At 37.6% G+C, this 21,981-nt stretch overlaps 1 protein-coding gene across 1 annotated transcript in view; it reads right to left on the minus strand.

Annotated features, from left to right (window-relative positions):
• TENM2 (teneurin transmembrane protein 2) overlaps positions 1 to 21,981 on the minus strand; it is a 1,518,527-nt gene that overhangs the window by 1,254,484 nt on the left and 242,062 nt on the right. Inside the window, exon 3 of the mRNA XM_085591001.1 lies at positions 8,205 to 8,258. The gene's annotated coding sequence lies outside the window, so the exon portion shown is untranslated. The remainder of the gene's footprint in view (positions 1 to 8,204; positions 8,259 to 21,981) is intronic.

Consider the following 21,981-nt stretch of genomic DNA (forward strand, 5'->3'; position numbering starts at 1 on the left):
CAATTTAAAAAGCGCTACAGGAATCATAGAGGATAAGGATAATTCTTCACATCACAACTCACCCTTTGTTTATTAAGGCTATCAACAAACCCCTCTGATCTCTGCCACAAACAAACCCACTGAACTCAAACCAAAGGCCACCAGGGCTCATTTGTTGATTCCCAGCCCCTCTGGGACTGACTGCCATTGTCATAGAAAAAGTGACATGTCTGTATTGTCTATGGTAATGCTGAAAAACAAGCTTTGCCTCCTGCAATAAGATAGAAATACTGTAATATTTAGGTTGGGAACTATGGATTTAAAGACCTGAATAAATTCTTTCATCTAGGATTTATTTGTGTGGTGAGAGCTTGCCTTGAGCAAGGAAGGTCAGAAGCAAAGCTTTGATCTGTTTGGACTATAACTGTATCCTGTCATAGGCTTAATTTGATGTAGGGACTGTCTCAGGCTTAGGACCCCTTTAGGACTCTGACTTAACAGGAATAAGCCAAATTCCTCCACAGCCTACGTACAGGCAGCCTCCCACATTTGCCTCTCCCAAAAAAAACATGCAGAATATGTCTGTATGTACCTGAAGCAGTAGAAGGAGGACAGGCCAAACTGATAGGAATTAAAAGATAATAAATCTAAAATGCTGCAACCAATTGTTGGAGATACACTAGATAACAAATGAATTGGAGAGTGAACCAAAGTTAGGAATAATAACTTTGTACAGTGAAGTAAGGCTCGACAAGGAGCAGCTGATCCTATTGTGCACTTGGGCAGGATGCTTTTCCTCAAGTGCCTTCCTCAAACAAAAGTGGACTACTGGAAAAAAATCTGACTGAAGGCCCTTACTCTGAAATAAATGTTGCATCGCAGAATTTGGATAATATACCATAATATGTGCTTAGACTTTCCTATGTTCTTAAATTTGGTTTTTTGTTTGTTTTGTTTTGTTTTTTTTTTCCCCTGAGTGCACACTACAGCATAAAGGAATTGGAAGGCAACACTTAGTTTCAGGAGAGAGGGATGTCAGAAGAATAAAACCCTCATGTTTGTCTTTGTTCCCAAAGTAGCAACATTATTTTATACCAGAGAGTCAGTAAACCAGTTCCTTACTCACTGAGAGATGGAAATTTCAGCCAATGTTACAGGGCTCTCTGTACTGACCTACTCCATACCTCATGAGGAATATATGACTGAAACCCTCTGTGTCTATGTTCTTATTTCAGCAATCCACAGTGCTCAGCACATTTTGGTATGAATCTATGAAGCAGAGGGATTACAAGAAAATGGTGACACATTTATTTTTTCGTGCAATTGCATAAGTTCACTTATGAAGTCATTGTGCAGTTACAGTAGAAACATTCCTAAATCTGCTGTGCAAGTGTGAGAACAGTATAATTACCTACATGTGCTACCCACAGCATCAAATATGACTTTGGTACTACTAGTGCTTCCAGCTCAGCAGCCTAAGCACCTCTGCTTTTTGGCTGCCTGAACTTCAGGCCCTTTTACTGACTGCCTCTGTGACCAGTCTTAAAAGGAGAAAGCCAGGAACTGCCAAGGCAGGGCTTTTAAATTCCACAAATGAGAAGTATCTGTTCTTGTGTCTACTTCTAGTCTCTGCATATTATCAATTAAAAGACTGGTAAATATGATAATGGTAAATTCGCGGGGGAACGGCAAATTCAAACATAATAGTTCTGCCATTTACCAGATATTGAGTGATACAAAAATAACTTTCTGAAAGTGCAATTTCCCTGAAGAAATTAATTCATCCATGTAATCTGTTTTAATTTCTCTGCTCCTCACCTGTCTCCTGTTCATCTGCTGTTGTGCCTCAGTTTCCAGAGAGCAATTCTCATTCTTACTAATTGCTGCTAATGATTCTCACCCCAGGGTACCCTAAAGCACACATATTGTCCTGATCCTCCACATCACCAATTCTTGAACTAAGCCATTGGATCATTCAGGGGAGAAAGATAAAACCTGTCTATACCTACAGGTTCTTGGCGGTAGTTTTAGGTTCAACACAACTTGGAAAAGTTGAAATATAATAATACCCTAGGGAAGTCTGTGTGTGGGGAAATCTGACAGACCTTTAACTGCAGCAGCCCTTCTGGATGCCACTTATAATAACAATTCAAAGACCTCGAGCTATCAAGCAGGTTTACTGATGGAGAACTCTTATCAAAGTTCCTGCTGTTAGTTCTGACACATTCACCACACATGGCTGCACTTGGCTACACTCACATCCACTCAAGTATACAAAACATGTCTATTCCTAAGCCCCCAGGACTTGCAATAGTAATGTTTTAATTGCAAAGATGCTGAAGGGTGGCTAATACCTCATGGCAAAAGTTTTCTTATTGTAATGGAGCTTTTTCTATTATCCGAAAAGCAAGCTCAAATTATAGTATATAGTTAAATAGTCTCTCCAAAAACCCTGTACAGGACAAGGGTCCTGGCAGCCAAGAAATGCTTTTCCCCTCTGATGGGGGTCTTTGCACTGTTGGGATTTGTATGTGCAGTTGGGTGGGTGTGAAGTGCTGGTGGATGGTACAGGCAGCTCTTCGGGGCAGACTCAGCTGCAGCTCTGCTGGCAAACCCGGGGCAACCGAGTCAGGTACCTCCTGCAGTTAATAGCAAATGAGCAGCCACCTCAGTTGTACATCAGCATAAAACACTGCCATTCTTGCTTGATAGAATGCTTCATTCCTTTTGAGCAACTGTGAAAGGGAACATCATGTCTGATACTGTGTTGTGCGCCAAGTGGCAGAGGAGGATGAGTCCAGGCACCAGACATGCCATGCAGTCAGTGGGGATCCACTGCTTCAGAGAGCAAGTTAGAGCATCCTGAATCACATTTCTGCTTTGAACTGCCCATTAGCAAAGCTCTCTCCACTCACTATTTTTATTCATAATTTATGAAAATAATAATTTAAAGCAAAAAAAAAGTAATAATATGAGATCAGTATTGAGAGTGATTTGTCGACGCTTAAAAACACAAGCCTTGAGAGCTGCCTGCACAGGTACCAAGTTCTCTCCCATGTCTCATGGGATGTCTTTCCCATGAACAGCAGACACTTAAACACATCACCTAGAAAGCATAGATATAACTGCAAGGGGAAAAAAAATCAGGAGCTAGCATTTTCTGAGGCTTTCTACAAATAATTCTATACCCAAAGTATTGACTTATATAGCATGGATGCCTCTATAGTTTTGATCAGAAATACACTCAGGCAAGGATCGCAGGAGTTTTCTACCTCCTTATGTATTAAGCAAAACATATTTCCAGTTTCTTTCTGACCTCATGAAAATAAGGTTTTATGTAAACTGTGTATCTCCAGCACAAGAAAGTGGGCACTAAGTTGGGACACTGTGAACCAAGGTCCACGTTCTATGTTCAGCCCAGGCACTCAGCTCTACACAGGCTCTCCAGCATGTTCCAGGTGATTAAATAAAAACTTTAACAATAACCTACTGTTTGCATCCACCCTTTATGGACACTTTTAGAGAAAAATCTCATCAGGAACACATACTGAAAAACTGTTGTCTGGATAAAACAAAATGATTGCCACCAGAGGCCAAAACACATTAGAAAATTAAAGATAAATATTGGCTGTGAACTTCAGAAAAGTGTATACTGTTTTTTTCCTATAAGTAGGCAGAATTCTCTCTAATAATTCAAAACAAATAACTATACATCTAAGTTTGCATTTTGTTTAAAATCAACTATTGCTCCTTTGAATTTCTCAAAGGCCTTTAATTTGAACGTACATTTCAAACCATTTATCCTTAAAAGTGCCAAACCACAAAACAACTTATAGCACCTAACACAGTTGAAGAATACAAGTGGAACTATTATTATGTTCCTGGGTCACATTGCCTCCAAACAGCAAACTGCTGTAGAGATGGCAAAACGAAAAATAAATTTGCATCAAGTGACAACAGTTCAAATTCCCATTGTATGGCTGGTGAACCAAGAAATATCAAAGTGCCCTGCCCAGTTTATCTGCAGGTTTGGCTGGGACTGCACACTGAGTTGATATTTCCTGAGTTCTATACACTGAAATGAAAGACCTCTTATTTTTGAAGCAGCACATCTTGGAAATTTAAAGTCTCTTCTCTTATGTATTTTACTTTTGCTATACCCAAGTTATTTTTAGTTGGTTTTTTTTCCCCTATTTTTGTGATGATAAGCAACACCTCAGAGAAAGTGAAGTCTATTCAGTAAGATCCTGATGCCTATGACATTTTTGACAAGTTGATTTTTTAACACTCTGAATGAAGCACTTGTTTTGGCCAGTATTTATTTTTATGTTTTCTATTAATAGACTATCTTCCATCTCATTTGTCTTTCAAGATTGGGTGTGTTTGTGGCTCTTTCATGTCTTTCACTGTCAGAAATGCTTTGACTGACACATAGCCACTGTCTAAAAAACAACAGAATTCTGTCTCAAGGTGTCATGCTTTTCTTCTTACAGAAAATCCACCCAGGGATGTGATCAGCAGTTCTTACTTATAGGAGTGTTTTTTTGGAACTCATTATTAAAAATTGTATGCATATTTTATGGAGATTTTCCTCTTTGTTCCATTTTGTAACTCCAAGCTGAAACAGGCTGAACTGCTCCAGAAATAAAGTGAACATGAAGGAAATCCTTTCAAATCTCTTCAGTACATTCAAATCCATTACACAGAACAGCTCTCACTTAAAAAAAGAATTTAAAATTAAAAAGAACTACTCAGAGAAATACATTGAAACATTAAGATTAACTTCCTCTTGGCAACTCTTATCAAGCTCAGTCTGCATTTCTCTTAGTATGAGATATATTTTATGATTTGTAATGTTATATATCAACTATCTATCTTTTGATTATATTTTTATCATGACTATTAGGAAGGCTTTCTTGCTGAATGCTGGGAAATTTAAGAAGCAACAAAAAAAATAATAAAAAAAAACAAGCACAAACATTTTCCTCATAAAATTCCTGGGTTTTGCACTTGCAAACTGAAATCCTTGAACACATGGTTTTAGGGCACTGTGATGTAACTGCGGTGTAATACTGCAGTGCCTTCCTTCTGCCTGAGGGTCTCGTGTCATTAGCCTGAGCTTTCCCTTTACTAAGAGCTACCACTCAGTTCTTTTCTGACTTTTTAATTGTGCAGCCTCTTTCTGCAGCTCCCAAGACCTGCTCCAGGCTAACACCCTCAGATAATCGCAGGAGCAAAATAGTTCCAATGGGCACCCTTAAAAGTTTTCTCTCACTTCTCAGTAAGTCATAACCAGTTACTGGTGCTGCTGCTCGTTAAAAGTACAAAGAATATCTCCTCATTATGACCACAGCTTAACTAACATTGAATGGGTTAAAGAAAACTCTGCAAGAAGTCACACTGGATTTTAATTGAAATAATAACATTAATCTTGTCAGTGAAAACAAGCATAACCTTTGACATCCCCCTTTGAATTGATTTAGTCTATCACTTGAGAAGAAAAATATTTACATAAATATTTAAAACAGAACTGTCAATTCCATATGTCATGTCCATAGTTATTCTTTGAAGTTATTATAACTCTTTAATGGCTTCCTACTGAATCACTGCATGGCTTGTTGCCATTAGTCAGTTTAACATCTCAGCACTGCACAGGAGTGAAATTGCGAGTACCTTTTTCCTCTCATACTTCAAATTGATTTACTGAATAAACACATAATGTTTATTTGACATTGTGAGTAGTGACAATTATCACTACTCTGCAGTTCAAAATAATTGTCAGCCATTAATAACATTTGAGATCTATTACGTTCCTGTCCCAAGGGACTACCAGAGACATTGTGTTCAGTCACAAACACATTGTTTAATTTGGTAGCTACTCACTATTTAAAGCAGATAAAAAATGGCAAGTGCATTTAAGAATGCTGCAGACTCTAATTTTGAGACTTTTGTCATGTATTTGCACAGCTATCCCATTGTAATCCTCCTGTCAAGCCCACAAAGAACCTGCAATGCAGAGCAGACCTCGATGTCTTGGTTACCTACATGCTGTGAGTAAAGCAGCTCAGCACAGCCTGCAAAGCCAATTCCCATCTTATCCCTGCATTTCCTGGGACAAGGAACCCTTCTGCTCAGAAGGGACCAGACATACTTTCCTCTTTACAAGACTAACAACGTTAAAAGTGAGAAGCAGAACCTTGAACTTGTATTTTCAGGGCTGGGGTCTGATCCAATTTTTAGACAGCATTTAAATAAAACCATCTCCATTTGCAGCAGCAGCATCTCCTTAACCCCAGCATCCTTCAGGTTCCCAAACTTCTGAATTAGGTGCTAATCAACTGCATTTCCCAGCAGATCAACAGTTTTGAAGCAGAGTGCTTAAGCAGGAGAAAAACACTCCTTCAGGCAAGATGTTGGCGGCTATGGGCTGTTTGTTTGGGTTTTTTATTTTATTCAAAATCATTAGACAGTGGCCACTGTCTTTGAAAAGGGGATGTCTCTCTCATTCCACATTTCCTGGGAGATGTCACAGCTGTGACAAGGAGGAGTTTATAATGCCACAGTTCGGTGCCTTCATAATTTATTCTCTCTGATTTTATGCTCTTTTAGTCTCCTGCTCAACCATCCACTAACAAGCAGTGATATTAGCCAATAAATCAAAGACATCTGCTTGTCACCGCCAGATGCTTGGTCACATTGCAGCCGATTATGAGACATACAAAAGGACAATTTCATGTACAGAGCTCTGTGGAGGTGTTCCACTGATATTCTGTTTGATAGGAGACCAGCGTGAGGTGAATGTAGTATATAAGTCAGTAACTTTTATGCCTCCCAGCAATGGAAAAGTAAGCTGAAATAAAACTGGGAAGTAAATTAGGACCTCACCTTTATGACTATGTCATTTATGATCCTGCATCTATTCTTCCAGTATGCTGGCACAAGTTAGCATAAAAATAAATGTTTTAATTTGCCCATCGTGCATTGTACTGGGCACAGAAAAAGCAGCTACTTTACTTTTCACAAAGGGCAGAAAAGGCGTTTAATATAAATTGTTACCAAGCACATGAATTTTTCATGGGTCTGTCTTGTAAAAAAACAGTCCATTAGCCTTATCAGTCATATGTACAACTAACATGCCCAGTGCAGACACTCTGATCTCTCCTTTTCTCTCTAATTTATTATAACAAACACCATTAATGATGAGACCCAGGGACTATTCTGCAGAATGGAGAAGGAGAGCAAAACTCTGTGCTGCTCCGACTTTCTTCTCAAACTTAAACTTTATACTCCAATACTACACCACAACAGAAACTGACAGAAGATTATTTATTATTCCAATGTGCTGCAAATAAAATCCATAGGAAAACCAGACAATTTGCCAAGTAAAACCCGAGTATTTCTGTATAGGTGGAAATGGATTTGAAACAAAGCACAGCATTTGCTTATTGCTCTCTGAAGAGGAGAGCAAATTCTCCAAGTTCTGTGAGGCTGCATGGCTTTAACTTCCTGGGTTATGAGCTGAAAGGAGATTCAGCCAGGGTTTCTGTATGTCACCATGCTTCTTTTCAGTGGTTTAATCTTCATAAAATTTAGTCTTCATAAGTTACCTGTCTTTTCCACAGGCATCTCTGACACACACAATGTGAATGTTACCAGGGTGTCACCATCCCAGTGATTTTTACTCACTCATTCTTATATTTTAAAACATCAGTAGCTTTAAAAAAAGACACATATGAGCACTGATCAGACAGGTTCGGCTCTACAATCCTCTCTTGTATTCTGGTTTAATTTCTGCTCCTGCAAATCCCAGATTTGAATGCCTGAGAATTTCTCTTGCTGAACATGGGTTTAGCCTCAGGCCATCTAGTTCTGAGCAGTGCAGTCACAGGGACAATGGCATCTAGGAGCGAACCTGTCCTGTGATGTTAACACAGGCCCAACCAGCAGCTGGCATTCAGTTAATTGGTGCATTAACTACTACACCCTTCAGTGACTAGAAAATGTAAGCATCAGAAAGAAGTAGTACTAATACATACATTTTTTTCTATATTCTAATGAATCATGTTTTAACCACAGCTCCAACCAGAAGCATTCCATAGTGAAATGACAGCCTTATCACTAGCACATCATGAACTCTCACTATAGCAACACTAGACAAAAAAAGTCCATTTGATTTCCTGGAAGGAAGTGATTGACATGTAGCTTTTGTTTTAAGAAGCACTTACCTATGGCAGTTTTCCTCCTATCTCATGGCAGATTTACATGTCAAGCCAAAAGATCTGCAGGAAGAGAACAGCAAAATTATGCACAGGCATAATATCAGAAGAAAAGACAATAGTGTGTTATTTTATAAAAAGTAAAGCAGATAATCCAGAAAACTGCCAGGGACCACCTCTGTGTTTGATAAATAATCTGGCAGTACAGTCCCCAAATGTGAGATCTTGGCTATACTGCCCTGCTTTGAATGGCTGAAATCTTAAAGAACTCCATTAACAATGAGTCTCAAATCTTATTTTGGCACCTAGATTTTCAAAAAGATTTGAGGAATCCTAGAGAAGCACCCAGGAATTATGTTCTATATCCTATTAGGATCATGCTGTATAGAGCACATAAAAAATAACTCTCTATTAAAATTCTATTAGTTTCATTACAGAACATGAGAAGCAGACCTCCCATCAAGTATTGCCCAAATGCAGCTCCCCTGGCACATTCCCTTGCAAAACTGAAAACACTAATTTCTACTATTAATTACTGAAGTTGCAGCTTCTAAGTTATGCTTGAATTTCCAAATACACACTTCAGAATACACATGTAGAGCTATTTAGATGGAAAACTGCAGCTAACAGTTTGCTGATTGGTCCAACATCTACACTCCTTCCTGAGAGCTGTTATCTCTCTCTACAACTATCATAGACAAGCACCTCATTTGCACGGAATTCTGTAATTTAAAATATGATCACAGCCACCATTGTTTTCCTTGAAAATGGTTGTCAGAGAAATGTACAGGAAAACATTCAGAGTATTAAACTCAGTTCATAATATAACAGACTATATGGTTCAAAATAATGAGTTAGTTTAAATGTGATTGATCAGTTTTGCTGTTTTAACAGTCACAAAGAAAAAAACTGGATGTAGTATCCAAATAGCAGTGATTAAAGTCGGTAAGATGGAAATGAGTATAAAAGAAAGCATTAATACACAGCACAAGTGCAACAAATGTTAAATAGATATAAAAAGCGGTGGTCTTAAGAATGGAAAGAGTAGACACAGAATGGGTTTAAGTATCTGTCAAGTTGTTATGAAAAATGAGATTTTATCAAATGTCTTGTTTCTAAAGCCCAATATGTACACTGCATAAGAACCACTGGGTTAATTTATATTCTTATGAACCTTGAACTTTTGGGTAAGGTGGGGCTGGATGTCAAATCATCCTTCTACAAACAGGCACAAACCAGAGCATGGCTCCCTGCCATAACCGTGGCTGCCTGGACTGAAACCTGCTCCTGGTTTTACTAACAAGTAATTCAGTGCTGTGAATCATTGTGAGCAGCAAACTAGAGATACTACTGGAACGTGTGGGTTTATTTATGGCTTTTTCAATTACATGAAGACATTAAATATTGGTTTTCATGAGGGTTCTTGTCAGAGAATATTTTCCTCTCACTTTTTCTTGAGTAACCCTTGTCCTCTGAAGATATGCCTTTCAGAATTAACAACTGATGTACAAATTACTCACAAAATGTTTATTAAAAACTTGCCTTTGTTCCTCTCAGTATGTCTGACAGCTCCATCCTTTGAGCACAGTTTTTCCAAAATAATTATTTTCTACCCATTTGCAGCATTTTTTGAAAAGCACTAGTAACCTCCTTTGAGTGAAGAAGCATGTGATTTTATTTTTATTGTTTGCTGAAATTAAGATCCTTTTCATAAAGATAAAATGGCCTTTTGAAAGGTCTAGTTCTCCACATAAAACCTCTCAATATGCTTGCTCATTTGGAACTTGAATAGCTTCCATGAACTCCATGGGACAGAAGATATATTTAAAGTCAATCTTTAAAAATGTATGAGTCATTCAGTGAAAAAGACCAACATCAAATGAGAATTGTGATAAAGGTCTCTTTTTTCCACCATGGTCTAAGATTTCCATTGCTATGGTGGGTTAAAGAAAATTTGGGGCTTTTTTAATAGAAGCATGCTTCAAAGAAACTGCTTTAGCTTTTACAGCAAATTCTGATGCCATTTGTAAGCAAAGCACTTGGAATTAAATATGATCTATTGAGGTAATAGTAGGATTCAGAGTGGGTTATTTTAATTAGCCCTGATATCCTGAACATTAGTCTTTAAGAAGGCAACCGCTTGTGCAGATCTCAATTGATCTGTTTATGTCTGAGTTTAAGCATTTGGCCAAAGAGTCTGCAGCAGCAGGACCTGCAAAGGCTGAAAAATCAACCTAAAGAAGACTTTAAAAGAATAAATTCATCACAAACATGTCCTCCTTCTGCCTGGTGGGTGGCTGCCAATAATTGGAGACAAAGATGGGAGTCTATGACTTTAAAGCAGAGACCAAAGATGGTTATTGTTAAATAAATCAGAGGAGTAAGGTGATTTAATGGCTTTTTAATGATCCTAATGTTTTCAATTTTAATGAGTCCTTTTACACCAACTTTAATCATTTTATGAGACTGAAAAAATGTCTGCATTAGTTTGGGTTTCTGTTCAGTCTCCCACAAGGCATTATGCAGGGGTGGCTAACATGAGTCAGCTTTCATAGGAGGAAGCTCCTATGACAATAACTGCTAACTTTATTTAGGGAAATGATATATTAGCAACCAATATGGTAATGTTCAATTTTTTTTTTAATCAAAGGAACCATTTTACTGCAGTGCAAGAATTCACTGCTGCATACTCATTACTACTGTGACATTCAATTAAATCTTTTCAGTATTATGTATATTTAGCTACTTTAAGTATTAAAACTGAACACGAGTTGCAGCATCTCTTAAAATTCACACAAAATAACTTCAAGTCAGACAAGAATCTTTGAAAGCAGCCCATGCACTTGAGCAGGATCTCTCCTTTGCAGCTTTAGCAGCTGGCTCCAAGTCTGGTTTCCCCTCAGGGAAGAGCTGCTTTGAGCTGGGGATACACAGGGGCAGAAAAGAGAGAAGAGGAGCCAACCCCAAGTTGTCCAAGCAGTTTAATTTAGCACGTGCTCACACAGAGGATTTCGTGGGGGCAGCTGAAGGCACAAGTGCCCTCCCCCTCAGTAACCCCACAGCAGCTGAGCCCATGCTCCTTCTGCTGGCCATCCCACAAGGGTGGCTCTCCATGGCTCAGCAGGAGATTTTTGTTGGAAGATATTTTACAATTCCTAATTATATCAACTTTTCCATTATTTCCTATATTTTTTCCTTGAGGTAAAAAGAAATTTCAACCCCAGAGAAACTTAATTTCTGGAAATTCATAGTCATAGTTGAGTCAAATCAGTAACAAAATAAACTATTTCTTCCAAAAGCCCTATTCTGAATTTCTCATGTATTGAATCTTCACTTAAGACAAGAGTGTGTTTCAGTTAGGGAAATAGCATAACATCAAAATATTATTTGACTTCCAATTAAAACACTACAGATCTACTGTAAGTAGTAGTAGCAGTTGACTTGGACCTTCTTCACTAGACTTCTCTAACAAAAAATATCAGCTCTAAACTAAGTTGAAGTCACAATGGGAAGGAGCAAGGATGCAGTGAGCAAAAAAAGACCAATCTCGCTTGTATATTGTGAGGCATTTCCAGATCTCAAAGTAACCTGTAAAACCATTATAAAGTTACATTGCCCTGAGGATTTTTTTTTTTTTTTCTAGGAGAAACAGAGGGGAGAGAAAGCAGATACCAGAATAGTTGTCCTACTTCCCTGCCTATGGTTACTTACAAACAGAGCAGGAAGTGAATTTCTATAATGCCAAAACAAATATTAGGTTCACTGCTTTTCTTTCTGTTGACTTCTGGATTTGGAGCTTTTAATATTTATGACTTCAAACTTCTCCTGCCATGCTGGCACATATCTCAAGCGTTCTCTTACTCAAGCCAAGGACTTTGGTTACATGACCTCAAGGATTATGAATTGTATAATAAAATAATGAATGAGACCTCTGGGAGTTTTGTTATTGTTAGTAGAAGCAGTATTCTCAATCACTCTATGGATGCTCTTCTTTTAAAGAAATACTTGAGAAATTCTTATCTAGTACATTGTCATGGAGTTTCATTCACTATGTATCATTCTCCTTATATGTGCACATATTTTTAAAAAGCTGGAAGAGAGTTTAGGTTGCTTCTATCTTGTATTCACATACCAAAGCACTGTCAACACCAATCAAAAAGTTAACTAATATAGAAAATATTAAGAAAAGCATTTAGGCCAACTAACATTTACCTACATACTTGGATACCTCAGAATTGTTGTTTCTCTTTGGAGAATGTTAATGAGTATTACAACATATACACATTCATCCAGCTGTCAGAATTTCAAGTACAGCATATTAAATTCAGTATTTATTGCCTCTAAAATATAATACCAAAAATACAGTTCCAACTAGACTTTGACCACCACAGCCAATTTCGGTGCAGTAATCAAAGGCTAATTTATTGGTAGCAGGAAATAAATAATAACAGCTCTGTATTGGAGCTATCAGTATCCCAGTGAAGAATCCTAAGCCTGGTTATAGAGAAATCAGCCTGAAAGGTGCCAGCTGGAGGGATCAGTGAACATCAGCTGACAGCCCCCATCAGCCTGACTGGAGGGCAAGGGGGCCTGGGGAGGAAAAGAACAGTCCTCAAATGTGTGGGACAGCTTAGGAAGGACTGTGGGGAGCAAATCAATCCCACTGGGCTAAGCAGGAATACTGAAAATCAGGATGAGGAAGATACAGCAGGGGAGGTTTTCTCAGTGAGAATGGCAAGCAGAACTTATCCCAAGCAAACGGGGCTGGCCTGTGTGGGGTGCAGGGATGAGAGCAGCCCTGTCTGTGTCCCTGCAGAGCCACAGGGATCTCCAGAGCAGCCAGACCCAGCAGAGCCCCCAGTGCTGCTGCTGCCCTCTCCTCCTCACCTGAGCCAGCACAAGCACAAATCAAAACCAATCTTAACACTTCACTGAGATCCTTCAGGCGAGATGGTTTGCCTCCCAATCAGTTTTTGGTTGCAAAGACACATCAAACATTGATAATTGTGCATTTAGAATCAGTCATGAAACTACATTAAAACTGGAAAGAGTAACTGACTTCAGGGCTGTGACAATGAATTTTAACAGCTATGATTTTATTCCATTAATTGTCTTGATAAGTAATTGACTTCAATAACTTTTGAATTTATCCATTTCAAGAGTTACTATTTCAAAAATCTAAACATGTGAAACTTCTTATGTGATTGCATGTTGAACTTTAATCTGCTGCTAGAAAAAAAAAATAAAGCCAAAACAAAACCAAACAAGAAAATCAGCTAATACCTCACAAACACTGAACTCTCCAGTATGGCCTTACAAAGGAGGTTACACCTTCTATAAGCCAAAGTATTTCAAATTAAATAAAGTATAATTGTGAAGAAAAATATTTTTATTATATTGTCAATTTATTGAAAAATCATGAGATTTTCACTAGCATCATTGTTAGATTTTACTCACAGAAATCTCTGGAACTTATACACTCTTTTTATATATCTTCTATGTTATCCCAGACATGTAATTCCATTGTGAATATCAGAAAGTATAATCTTCATAGCTCTATATTCACCCAAATATCTTCAGTGATTCGATGATGCCCATCAAAATCTTTAGACAGATGTGGTATTATTCAAGTACTACATATATTTTCTTTCTTTTTTGCAAGACAAAAATGCAAATTTTGTGTTCGTAAGTTCTATGTGTAACTATTCTTGCTCATCTAAGTGCTATCTCAGCTGTTGAAACCACAGCCAAATTAAAATAGACAATTTTCCATCTGTTTTTCATATAGTAATCTCATTTTTGAGAATACAGAAAGTATATGAAGCTAAAACCTTACTTATGTGACTTAATTTTGAATATTTTAATACCTTCTAAATCTCTGAAAGAAGGTAATAAACACATTCTGTACAAATGCCTCAATAAATGAAACTGTGGTGAAGAAACTCATCCACATTAAGGGAAGAAGGGTCATTAAACACAGACTTGAGAAACTAATGCAGTCACTAGCAACTCTGCAAGGGAGTTTCTCTAAGGTCCTGAGAAGGTGCAGGCTTGTTTTAGCTCCAATTTCCAAATGCATCATCATCTTTTTTTAAAGGTTCATGAAACCTCAAATCAGCTTTCTTCTTGAAACTGTTTCAAGACAAATAATGACAGGCAAAAAGAAAAACCTAAAGGTGAGTGGTACTTTGATTTAATGTATAACTACACAGATCTGCTATCTACATGCACTCAAAGTAGGCATCAGCCAATATACTGACAGCATCAAATGTAAAGAGTCAGGAAATGCCCTCATTGAACTACTGAACCCCATTCAGTCCTGTACCCAGACACATTAGCACTTTTCCTGCACTGTTTTCTTCATTATTTGCATGTTATTACACTGTTTAGTTCCATATTCTGCTTCAACATTTATTACTTTACTTAAAAAATTTCTTTAACTCAAACCACCTGGTTAAGTGCCACAAATGGAACTATTTTTCACACACATACTGCAGGATCTGTACCAGAAAAAAGATACATAATCATGTCATTGCCAGGATTTAACCCACCAAATTAGTTGTGAAAACAGTCTCACTTAGGAGTCCAAAAATTGCATTCTGTATTTAGTAGCATTGATTTAAATATGTTGTTCTTCAAGAAATCCTGGCAATAAACTCCTTCAGATGAAGTATTTCTGAAAAGGAATGCCAAATGGATACCAAAATAAATTTCATTTTATTTCATTGTTCATTTGTACCTAACACTGACACAGTAAGCACAGGAGTGCTTGAAAGGAGGTGGGACATGAGTTCAGCAGGCATGGAAGGGAGCTTGCTATTCCAGATAGGAGGATGTGGATCATTGGATGTATTCTCACAGATGGGCTCTAAATAGTTTTAAGTGTCTAAATACCTGTGAATAAGTAAAAAGAAAACAGTTGGATGCAAGCACAACTGTTGTCACAAGGACGCTCTGTGTTCAGCTCTGGTTTCCTACCCCAGGAGAGAAACCAGGCAGTTTCAGCAGATTTTCCATTTCAGTACCATTTCCAGTATCCCATTTCAGCACCATGCCATTGCAATACCATTGACCTCATCCCTGCACACAGAAGATAAAACAAGTCCTTAAAATGATTGTACTAATGGACCAGCATCTCAGAATCTGTGAAATACAACCACCTCATCAATCAATCATTCACAATCATTATTTTTTATATCTTCTATAAAAGGAGATGAAAGAATAGATTACCAAACTCTATATCCATCCCTCCCCTATTCTGCCTAGTACAGCATTTACAGGCCCTGACAAAAGGCACACCAGCAACTCCTGATCCAGTGACACAAGTGCAGTGATAAGCCACATAAAATATTCATAACTGGAACTTTAGATGTAGGCAGATGCCCAACAAGAGCATACAAGCTTTGTCAGGAATCACTGAGAGATTGAAAGCATACTTAAAGGATTTATTAAAGCAATCAGAAGAAGCCTATACTCAGTCACCATGATTGCAAGGAGTTTATGGCCATGTATTTAAACTCCTTTCACTGTAACAGATAAGTTATGCTTTCTTGTGATTTGTGCACAAAGAGTTTTTTCACTCTTTTCTAGCACTATAAAAATCAGAAGTACCATTTCTGCCTTGCTAAGTGAAGCATTAATAGGAATGCCAACAGCAAGATGGAACAAGTAATAAATATGAAAGTTTATCATTAGAAAGGTTTATAATACACAGAATATAGCCCTTGATTATGAGATAACATTATTACCGTTTGTTATAGAAAAAAAAAACAACATTTGATAACAGGGATTTCTCTTTTCCAGCATTATATTCAAGGACACCAGAGTTCAACAAAAAAAAATGTGTGAATGTACCAATGTTAAACAGTTGTTGTAATAGCAATTAATCAAACAGAACACCAGAAGCTGCTAACATACATCAGTTCACCTTTTACAGAAAACTGCATTTTAAAAAGTGGTTTTAGGTCATAAAAAAATAAGCCTGTTATTAAGGTCAGCTAGCAGGAAAACTTACTGTAGGAGAAAAAAATTAATTGCTAATTGAAGCAAAATAATAGAAGCAGGTAACTGTAACAAAACTTGTGTGTGCACATATACAGAGAACTTACACTTATGATAATGCACCCTTGCATTATGTCTACAAGATGATTGCTATATTCTTATTTAACACTGGCCATTATAAACACTGGAGAGATGAGCTCATTATCACAACCAAAAATGGAAGAATACACTTTTTTCTTTCATTTTGACTTACTGCCTACAGCTTCTTGTTTGAAAGATTTGCATTGACCTTTCCTTAAGGAAGCCTCAGAAACATCAGCTGTGCTCTGGAGCCATTTAAAATATTCCACATGCAGAACAGACCTTGGCTTCCCCACAGAGTTTGCAAGAACTATTGAAAAACTCTTCCTTATTTTGGATCATTTTTCTCTTCAACAAAATCAGCGTGCACATAAGCAGCTTTAAAGAGCTCTCTGATAGAGGGCAAAAAAACCGCATTGCTTCACTGTAGAGATGAAAATACACAGAATACAGGATTTGTTACAAGAACTATGTCCCAGCACATGTCTCAGTTGAGACAGCCACTATAGACAGAATATCACCATACAATTTCAGAAGGATTTAAGCATTTACCCATAGAGAACAACACTTTACCTCTTCAGGAGGCTTCAGGTGTCTGCCCATACAGAGTAACCCCAGATCACTTCAGAAGGCTGCAGGCATCCACCCTTCTCGTCCTTCAGCCCAGCCTTTTATCCCCTCATGTTGATGCACAGCACCTGTGTGCCTCTGCTCCCTTTGGTGGTTGTCAGTGCCCCTGGGCACTCCATGGCTCGTTACTTCAATATCATTCACCTGAACATCCCAGCTCTGCCCACTGGGGATCAGGCTCCCACAGCCCCATCCCAGTCACCACAAACTCTGTGCCTACAAATCTATACTGTTATCACCTTAATCTGGTAGAGACCCTGTTTCCCATTATCAGTGGACATCATTAACAAAAATTTCCTTCTTTTTCATCTAGAAATATGCACATGAGTCTTGCACACTTAGCATAAAAGAAGAGACCTCCTCAGCCATGCAAAGACTCTTCAGTAGGTACTTGAAAATGCTGATGTTTTTATCCACTGTTTCTGCCCAAAGAAATGGCACAAAAATAAATTTGAATGCTTAGACATAGTCTGAGGACTTGTCCTTCATCACACACCCTTCATCCCAATTTAATTTTAATCTAATCAGATCACATGAGTTGCCCATAGGGAACTTAACATTTGTCTTCCACTCTTTGCTGCACCTTTGTTACAATTCAAAGAAAGAAAGGTCTGGTGGCCTGATGAAAGAAAGGTGTCACATACTTGCTGAATTGGGCGCTTATCCAAAATCATTTTTTACACAGAAACTATGATGATTTTACATTAGATGTAAACACTTCCTTATAGAGGAATTCCAAATATTTTATTACAAATACTCTGTACCAGCTGTAAGTGCAGTAACAAACCAGAAATTTCCCTAGGTATTTAATATCATAAGAAGATCAAAGCTACTGTTCTAAAAAACTTAAAGAACACAACCATTACCTTTGTTCTACAGGACTTACATTTATGTTTCTTTATTCACTAAAACTCAGACTGCTAAAATATTTTGCAACGTAGCATTTTTTCCTGACAAACCACAAGAAATAAGAACTCTTTCTTTCTCTGCTGACCCCAAGACTTTAGTGTGTTCAAAACATGTTATGCACGAGTGTGGCATATGCATAACCATTTCCTAGTCAGAAACAAAACCATCTCTCTCCTACCCAAAAAGTCTTAAAGAAATTCCAAGATCTTAGCAATCAAGGCAGCATTTACTTTACATTCTGCTCCAACAGAAACAGAATGCACAGTGCACAAAGAGGGAAATGAAGATATGAAATGGTAGTTTGGGAAAGCTTACAATTCTGTTACTGCTATACAAATGTCCCTGGGTTCTAATCATGCAGTGCAGATCTGTTGTTTTAGTTTGTATGGAACTCAAAACCCATAATTTTGTTCTAAGATTTCAAACTGAATAAAACAAATGCAAAAGCAAGTCAAACACGGTCCAAAAATTTCACAGCTTCCTCCTCAAAACAAAAATTATTCATATTTTACAAAGTTTGTTGTATATGAAAACATATTTAGCTGCTCTTCAGAGTTTTTGCACAAACAAAATCCACTTTCACCTATCAGTCTTTTCACAGCAGATATACAAGTTAATCCCAGTCACTTTTAGCCAATGTCTAATGAATCCATGACTGTCCCTCACCCAGTGAACTTAGAAACTTTGTAAAGAAGTTCTAGGAGTTAAACTGTCTTAGAGAATATTTTACAGGTTCAGAAAAACCTCAACCTCTTTTATGTTTAACTGTAGCCCACATTAAAAGGTTTTATTTCAAATCAGAGCTCCATATCTAACAGAGAAATTGTTATATGAAGACAAATTTTCATGTTAAATGAATAATAAATTATAGGTTATGTGTCTCTTTGATTTTAGAGGATGCATAATTTACAACAATAAATAATTAACATATCAAAGGATTCTAATTTAACTGATGCCTTCAGCACCAGCACAGCCCAAGTACAAAACATTCTGTTTGGTGTTTGTAATCCATATTTGTGGTGGAGATGAGTAGCTATATACAAGTAGTTATGTTTTTCAATATGTAATTTTTGCTTATCACTTAAAAGTATTAATAAATATCAGAAAGTTCAAATTCTGACATACGATCTGTAAGCATACTACATCAGAGGGAAAAAAGCAAACATAATGAGCAGTGTGCTGTTATAAACAGCATTTCAGCCAGAAACATTTGATGCAAGCTTTATTTTTAAGTGGTGTTGAGATTTTCATTGAGTGCCTTTAAAGGCAGCTTACAGATGTAACAAAAATCATTGTCATAGAAGATGGCTCATTTCTAGGTAAAAGAAAACCAGTTCTAGTTCTCCTTGGAAAAACAGCTGTTAAATTAATTTTTGATACTTTCGTTATTTAATTAATATAACATCTATGCCTTCACCAAAATTCTTTGTAAGAGACAAGACCAAGAATGACCTAAAGGCAAATTTTTTCTCACTATTCCATAACTGAACAGGTTACTCAAGCAACGTGCAGGCAAGTCATTCCAGTTCTTCAAGTAGTGCTGCTCCAAAATGGGTGATCCAGACATTTCTGGAGAGGAAGCCAGGCTGGAGCAGAGCTGCTGAGAAGCTTTACGAAATACAGCTTTAAGACAGAAAGATAAAAGGTTGTGGTCTAACAAAAATTAGTAGCTATTTATTTTTCTTTTATAACACACAAGGTTTGTCAATAGCATGATTGAAGATCACCAGAGAGTGGTGTTAAAATGTCTCCAATTGGCTCCAGAATTAAAATTGTTTTCTCTTTTAAGCACATATTATTCCTGAGCTTACTACATATGTATAAAAAGATGGAAAGTTAGCACCAGTATAGCAGGGCAAACACTTAATGATTCAATTCCTGTGCAAATATTTCAATCAATCAAAATGGACTTAAATCCCAGTGTGGTCATTTTTGCAGTTACCTACACCTGCATATTTGTTTCCTGTTTAAGAATAAGGGGTCATTAAGTACTTTGTACTTTATAACCACATGTATATCCTAATTATGCATTTACTTCATCCCAGGTCTAATGAATGAGCAGCACCTGCCTGGCAGGTTCAGGCAGCAGCACAACCTGGCCTTGCAGTACAAAGGATTAATCAGGATATAAACTGCACTCAGGGCACTCAGAGCAAGCTGAAGAGCTGTGTGTGTCTGTGCAGACCTGAGAGCATCACAGATTGCTCAGAAAGGTGTTGTTTGTTTGGGGTTGGTTAATGACCTGTGATTTGGTACAATTCCCTTTGTTGGATGGAATGAGTTTACACACCCAGATCCCAGGGAGGGAGTGAAGCTGCAGGGCTGTTTCAGGGAGTTTCCCTTGCTGGAATGACAGCTCAGAGCACTCAGCTTGCCCTTTATCTTTGAAGATTCTTATTTGTCTTCCATTTCACAGCAAGCAGTTCTGATGAATAGTGCAATTAACCTTTCCATTATTAAAACAATTAATTGCAAAAATTAAAGACATGACAAGGGCTAAATACTAATGCATAAATTATCAGGTTCAGGAATTGTAATTATTAATCTATGTACACTAATTGTGAAATAAACAAAGAGGACAAATTGTACTCAGAAATCAGTGCTGAAATTGATGGTCATTTGTTTTTCCTGTAAAAAGAGAAATGCACCATTTTGCTCTTGACATACAGAATTAATTCATACCAAGCCTTAAACTAGAGTATTTTTCTCTTGTGAATGATGTAGGATCCAAAAATATCTGAAGTTTAGTTTTGTTTTTACAGCAATGTAAGATTACATCAAAGAAATGTACATGTCAATGAAAAAATATCTGCCTAAGCTACTACTCTTGCAGTGAATCTGCACTACATTTTCATTTCATGTAGCTATAATTTGACTAAGTATGGTGAAATTCTTGTAACAATGTAATATTACAATGCTGCAAGACACAATATCAGAAAAAAACCCACTGATCTGACACACAGCCATATAACCCTTTATAGCAACTCTGAAATATTTCACCTATGGGAGGAGTACCTGCCACACAGACAGGGCACACAATGCTACTGAAGGGTGTGTTTGGTGGGGAAGCAACACAGATTGACCTAGTCAAGAATTTTCTTTTTTTTTTTCCTGTGGTGTCAACAGTTCAACAGTTTAATAATCTTTCACCTTAAAGACACTCAGGGATATAGCTATGAAGATTAATTTTGTTCCATTGCTTTGTGCCAGAAATAATGAAAAGAACATCCAACTTCAATCATCTGTTTACTGCCCTCAAGCAGTTCTCCTGTTTCCTAGGCCTCCTTCTCTCCCCATTCCCACTAAAAATACATTTTTCCTTAGAGCAGGACCACCTTCCCTTGAGTCATTGCTTTCAAAGCTGTGATGTTGCCACAGCAGGATTCAAACCCTGAGCATGGTCCCATGAGATAAGTGAGGTTGGAGCATCAACTTCTGCCACTGTACCCAACAGAGCTGCTTCCTTCCTTCCATACTGTCAATAACAGGATGCAGGTAACAAGTTTCAAATTGTTTCATCAATTAAAAAAAAATAAAACAAACAAAACAACAAAACAAACAATCAAAACCAAAGAAATCAACAGCAACAAAAACCAAAGCAATCCCCCCTCCACAGAACTCCATAATGTAAAGGCACAATTATAAAACATCAGCTTAGTTGTCCCTATAAAGTATCTATGCAGCACCTGATGCAGGAATGTTTTGATTGGGAGATCTGTGAAATCCAGAAGTTGGATAATGATGATGTTAAAACCTGCAGTGCCAGAGACCTTTAGCACTAGAGAAAAAGCTTCAAAGAGCAGTCTATGTGCTGAAGGAAGGGCATTTTGCTCGGAGAAGGACATCATCCTCTCACAGCTCTGGAAGGAAAAGCAGATTTTTTTCCCTTGAAACCAGGTCCCACTTCACATAACATTTATTTTTGCAAGTCACCTTTGGTCCCACACACAAGTCCAGTGTCAGTGTGTGGATTACTTGTACTTCACTGAAACCATGCCACCTACACAGAAAAATGGAGAGAAATTCCTGAAGAGCTGTCAGGCAATTATCAGCTCACACTTGGCCTTGGGCTGGCCAGTGACTCCAGAATCTCATGTCCTCACAGCATTGTGGCATGCTTAAATAATGAGTTTATACCCTAATTTTCACACTGTCAGTTTCAAAC

The sequence above is a fragment of the Lonchura striata genome, chromosome 13 (genome assembly GCF_050655825.1).
Source record: "Lonchura striata isolate lonStrDom1 chromosome 13, ASM5065582v1, whole genome shotgun sequence".
NCBI lineage: Eukaryota > Metazoa > Chordata > Aves > Passeriformes > Estrildidae > Lonchura > Lonchura striata.